Below are 6,927 nucleotides of genomic sequence, written 5' to 3'. Positions count from 1 at the left end.
TTTTCTTCTTCTTCTTCTCTTAACGTCGACAAAAGGGAACATAAAAGTATTATAGTAAAAGTAAAGTATAGTTTCTATTAGAGACCAAAATACATGATGAATGATCATATTTGATGTAATCATGAGAAATAAAATTTTAAAGATGCTGGTTATTATTTGTTTTTGATTTCAGCCAAACTTTATTACTACATGTACTGTAATGTATTTACTTATATTCACTTTTCCGAATTAAAAGATTGAACTTAAGTCTTTATATTTTTTTTCTGGTCATTCGTGATTAGTGATTCCTGCGCCTTTAAATAAGCCGCGTCACGACAAAACCAACATAATGCGTTTGCAACCAGCATGGATCCAGACCAGACTGCGCATCCGCGCAGTCTGATCAGGATCCATGCTGTTCGCTATCAGTTTCTCTACTTGTTATAGGGTTTGTAAGCGAACAGCATGGATCCTGATCAGACTGTGCGGATGCGCAGGCTGGTCTGGATCCATGCTGGTCGCAAACCCATTATGTTGGTTTTGTCATAGAGCGGCTCAAATGTAGGAAATTACCGCTCATGCCGGTGCTACAGGGCGCGAGGGTTGTTGCTCATTTTCATTATACCTCATGTACAGTACATGTACATGCATCCGAATGATCACCATTTTCCCAGATTTTATTATAGTTTGAAAAACATTGACATTAATAATAATAATAATAATAATAATAATAATAATAATAATAATAATAATAATAATAATAATAATAATAATAATAATGATGATGATAATGATAATGATAATGATGATGATGATGATGATGATGATAATTAATGTCAAGATAAAAAAATGCCTAAATTCAAATGAGAAAACAGGTCCTCGTTATGGTGTAAAATAGAAAAACCGAATCCCTAAAGAAAGCCCAACTTGAAAATGTTGCAGGCTCGGTTTGATTTAGCTGTTCATGGAAGGTACTGGAAAGCCAAGCCACCGCTCACACACCCAGCACCGGTCCAAGCAGAACTCAACATTTAATCATGGTAATGGTAAAATTTTAAATTTAGAAACATCCGTAGACGTGTTCATACGACGGTTATCATGGAACCTTCAATGTGACACAGTAGTGCCATTCCATGAAAAGCGGCCTATCATTTTAACATTACTTATGCTTTGTTAAGGTTACAACGTAACTGTTCAGTTTACACATTAACGAAACGTTTCTTTATAACGGTCAAAAATCTCTTATGTAACAATTTAGTGTTGGTCGCAAACAGAAGAAGAAGAAGAAGACAACTTTAGAAATAGAGCTACTTTTTGCTCCCAAGGAAATTAAGGAGCAAGAGACACGTATGGTAGTGTTTCAGCTACCAAATACACATGTAATGCTCGTCTTTCCTTTACACGTTTGTTATATCTCATTTAAGAATACAATTTTGCATCACTCACAGTTCGTTTCAAATCGGATTTGGAATCCTTACATTCTCATACCAGGGTCGCATTAATAACTACCAAGTAGCGCATAATTAGTTACAAATATTTTGAGAATTGCTCTGATCATTTTATTGCTTATTTTGTGGTAAAAAAGAATTAGAAATAAATCCTCTTTACAAGTAGAAATCTGAACATACAATACATGCAAGATACTAAACCAATTTCTTCTTGATGTAGATATTTATATATAAATATTTATACATCTTTCTTTATAAAACCAGCTCGTTAACGAATTAAGAGTTTCATGCTTACTTAAAGGATTACATGTACAAAATAAAACAACTATCTGATTATAAACACACAGTAAATATTTCTTTAAATAAACTGTTAACTGCTTCATTTCTTTGTCATTGTAAAAACGTATTCATATGTAGTTTATTCAAATTCTGAAAGGTCAAGTACGAATTAATTTTTCTCTTTAAATTTCTCTGTTAATGATTTAATGTATTTACGCTAATTTATTACTAACAAGATTTCCTCTCAATTGAAAAACCGACCATGTCGATTCTACTACAGAAAAAGAAAGATTTGAACTACTCTGAATTTCTCAGGCATCTGGTACCTTTTCCTCACACGAAAGGTTCCTCCAGGATCTATCTTGGGACCGTTATTATTTTTAATACACGTGAATGATATGCAGTCTGTGAATAAATGTAAACTCTTGCTATATGCGATTGACCCCGTTATTCTTGTTGCTGGGAAGAATATGTATTTTTTAAAAAAAAATCATTAAATCGTTTTTTTTTCAATCTATCGGTTGGTACCGTTAATCCTGTCTAAATTATTACTTGACAAAGGATGGCATAAGGAAAATCCATGTACTGATGGCCATTAGCTCTTTATTCTAAATTTGACAGCCATAATTAAGATTTGTTATTAGCTGAATTTAGAAAATTATGGTGGCTGACTTACGCCATGTCGTACTTTCGCGTCTTCGCCTCTAAATGCGAAAATGCGAAAACACGAAGGGACGACAAAGTTAGACAACATATCTTTTGACTATGTATGGATCTATTATTAGACTATTATCAGACATTACAAAACTTAATAATAATAATAAATTGATGTCTCCATGCGCAGGTACAACCGGAACGCGAAAATGTAACAATGCGAAAATGTAACAATGCGAAAAAGTGAAAATGCAACAATGCGAAAATGTAACAATGCCAAAAGAAAAGTTGTACTTTGTCTTCACTTTATGTTTCCGCATTTCTGTATTTTGAATGCGAAAAAAGGCGAAAATACAACATATGGAATGCCAATATACAACTGATTGTATGTGTCGTTTTGCCTCGAAAATCAAAAAAAAAAAAAAAAAAAAAAAAAAAAAAAAAAAAGAAAAAAAAAAAGAAAAAAAAAAGCGAAAACACGAAGACACGCCAACATTGTCGTCCCCTCGTGTTTTCGCATTTTGAGGCGAAGAAGAGGAAATACGTCATGGCGTAAATCAGCTAGAATTAAACAAAAACTATTTTTTAGGCTAAATGGCTCTTTAATCCTTAGTCTGCTGACGACAACTGAGTCTAACCCGGCAACCAGTTCAGACCAAGATCGTGCCGGCATATCCGTGCCGTCACAATACGGTTCAATATGAAGTCAGTTCCTAAAACATTTCCTTAGATGATGACTTGTTTAGGTCAGACTGAAAAATTGTCAAGTTCATTTAAGATATTTAGCTTTCTAAGGGTTAAATTGTTCAGTTGGGTCATATAATATTATTACCTGATACCTTATATAAATGTGATTTGGTATTTTTTTTTATTATTACCTGATACCTTATATAAATGTAATTTGGTATTTTTTACTGTTTTCTGAAATTTTAAAAACGTCCACGTTCGCAAACTGTTGACCGGTCAATAGTGTCGACTGAATTCCTCGCGTGCTCTGACGTCATTGACGTCATAGAGGATTCCCACTTGAAGCGTCCATCGATCTTGATCATAAACCAGACGTGACGTGACATAGTTAAAGCATTAAGTTTAATTATTAACATATGTGCAAAACAATTTTCTTGTTCCTTTCTTCTTCTGCAAGTATTATTAAAACAGCATACGTGATTTTGAACAGTCAAACAGTTGTCCCTCGGTGTCGGGGATAGTGTTTTGAACTGTTGCCCTCGGCCTATGGCAAAGCACTACCCCCTCCAACTCGGGCCAATTGTTTGACTGTTCCCAAATCACATATGGAATACTGTATACTGTTTTCTGAAAATCTTCAAAAACGTCCACGTTCGCGAACTGTTGACCGGTCAATAGTTTCGACTGTTCCCCTCGCGTTCTCTGACGTCATAGAGGATTCCCTTTAAAGCATACATCGATCTTGATCATAAACCAAACGTGACGTGACATAGTTAAAATATTGTTAATTGAGAAAGTTTAATTATTGATATATTTGCAAAAGTATTTTCTTGGTCTTTTTTTTCTTCAGGAAATACTGTTTAAACAGTAATTGAGCAGGTAATAAAACAGTTATTTCATATGTCATTTGGAAACAGTCAAACAGTTGTCCCTCGGTGTCGGCGATAGTGTTTTTAACTGTTGCCCTCCGCCTACGGCCTTGGACAACAGTTCAAAACACTATCCCCTCCACCTGAGGCCAATAGTTTGACTGTTTACAAATCATATATGAAATAACTGTATTCTAATTGTTTTCATGCAGCCTGCAAGCACAATATGGTTCATAAAAGTATCAAAAACACATTTAACAGCTCCTTTTATGATGATGTTTAATTTCTACTAAGGGTTTCCCAGGCTTTTAATTCTTCTAGTGACACATTTATTTTATATCTATTGTGTTTATAAACTGACAGACTTTCATTTGTTATGGCTCCATTATCAACATCAAGACAGAAGATAGAATCCAATCTCCTAGTTACCCAATGATTGAAGTGTGTCGGCAGATGAAAAGGGAAGACCACATAAATCTGTCAGTGAGATTGATTTAACCCTAAAGACAATAACTTAACATTATACTTGCATATAAATATATACGAAGGGAAGTAACTCTAATACAAACTTTTTATATGTTTTGTTTAGATTTTGTATCCATGTATTTGGATGTGTTTTTTTTTCATTTATTTCTTATACGAAAAACATTTTTTTAATTAATTTTATAAACATTGGCAGCAAAATAATTTATCAATGTTACAGCTTGTAATGTCATTAAACAAAGTTGCAATGTTACTAAATAAAGTGGCAACGCCACTAACAAAGTTGAAACATCACTAAACAAAATGGCAACGTCACTAAACAAAACTGCAACGTCACTTAAAAAGTTGCAATATCACTAAACAAAGTTACAATGTCACTAGAAAAAGCTGTCATTGCGATTGTAATATTTTTCATACACGCTGGAAAAAAGATGTTACTGTTGGTAAACGAAGCTGATATTGTTTCGACCTAAAATGAAATATTTTGACAGACAGTAAGATATAAGATATATAGCTTGATTAACTTTAAAGTTGCAATGTCACTGAAAACGGTCGTAATCTCAAAACCGAATAAAGTGTCCTTGGAACAAAAATATACTTCTTCAAAAACTATTATTAGAAGGGCACATGCTAATAATGAAATTTAGACATATGATGTAAATACGTTTAGTTTGAAATACCATTAACTGATTTTAAAACGATTATTCAATGATCTCATAAATAAAACAATTATTTTTATTTAACTAGAATAAAATGATACATTTGGGTCTGCATATACAATTTGCATCTTTATTGATGCTTTCAATAATATAAATATAAAAAAGCTATTCAGTCTGCTTCTTTGACCCTCAAAAAGATTCATATACTTGAAATAACTTGTAACAACAACAATAATATTGCGAACATATAACATATTGTTTGAATTAAAGGGTCCACTTTGCAAACATAACTTCATCATATGCTACTTGTGGTAATACTTTTGTTATGTTTTAAGACAAGAACTGATCAGTTTTGACATTTATTCTGTTGCATTATTGTAACAAGGAATACTCGTGAATAAATTTAGTTTAGCAAAGTATCTGTCTAAAGTGCAATGTCTCATATATGGTCATTTTATAGAAAATATTTGTTTAGAGATCCTGTATATTGTAATTGAGGTTGTATACCACACTTAAGTGAAATTATGTATATATGTGTACAATTATGCTTATAAAACAATTTTCAAACATCGAAGAATATGTAAAATATGTACTGCAAATATTTGTACATACTATATGTAATCATTAAGATATAGGCATTCATTTCTTATTGAAAAATTTGACTTAGACTTTATAGAAAATAAATTTTTTATTACCTTCCTTTATTTACATGAAATTTTAAATTCGGTAATATCTTTATAAATAATGCTTTTTTGGAACTTAAAAAATTGATAAATCTTAATTTGAGTATCATATTCATGATATAAAACCATAAAAATTGTGTTACCGGATCTTTAAGCAAAATAAGTTATGTATTCAAATTCCGTTATATTGTCACAAAATATCCTGTATAATTATTATTGTGTAAAAACAAAGCAGCGTTACACCTGTGATACACTTGACAAAAGTACAAATATGCTTTTATTGCTTAATCAGAGGCCACCACCTTGCTAATCTCCAATGAATTTGCGAAGAGTTATGCAATATTGCTTGGAAATAAATGTTGTCCAAATTCTTAGTGATATAGTATGAACATTTTTATATAATGAATAATATTTTTCTTTCTGAACATTTCATTATCTGCTATATAAATACATAAATACATGTATATGTAATATCGGATCATGTATTTCACCCTTTCCAACAACATTAATATATAATTCCTCTGTGGTTTGTTTTTGGTTTAGTATCTCATACTTAATACTACGAGGGATGTTCAAATATGAATGCAACTGGGTCAATTTTCAAATGGGCTTAACAGAAAGTGCCAAAATAATAATCAAAATACTCATCACCATATGATATACAAAATTTTAGTGTTTTAATCCAATTTTTAAATGTGTTTTCATACGTATGTCATTCATAATAAAAATATGAACATATTTAGGTAGGAATTTGCTGTCTGTACTCCTGGTTGATGTTAACCTGACTTTTTAATCATGGCGTAGACCAGATAACGCCGGAAAACGAAATAGCTTGCAACTGAAGCCCGCTCTAATACAAGCAACTTCCAAGGTTATGCAAAGTGTTTGATAAAACGGCTTATACACTGACGGAGATCAAATATTCTGTGGAAGGCTTATATTTTCCCCCGTAGACTGGTGCATATCCCAAAGAAATTGGTAAGGATTAAAATATTTACGGCTATTTTCTTTTCCGAATCGAGCAATATTTGTCTTGGAAATGATGCCGAAAATGACGTTGAAATGTCACGTGGTATTGCTACACTGATCATGGGACTTACATGATTCTTCATAGTAAGGAAGAGTTTTGCTTATTAAAGTAAAGTTAACCTCAAAATTGGATGTCGTATCTTTAGAATCACTCTAC

Source organism: Ruditapes philippinarum, unplaced genomic scaffold (genome assembly GCF_026571515.1).
Source record: "Ruditapes philippinarum isolate M1 unplaced genomic scaffold, ASM2657151v2 ctg1364_1_1_1_1, whole genome shotgun sequence".
Lineage (NCBI taxonomy): Eukaryota > Metazoa > Mollusca > Bivalvia > Venerida > Veneridae > Ruditapes > Ruditapes philippinarum.
This window is presented reverse-complemented; position numbering follows the sequence as displayed.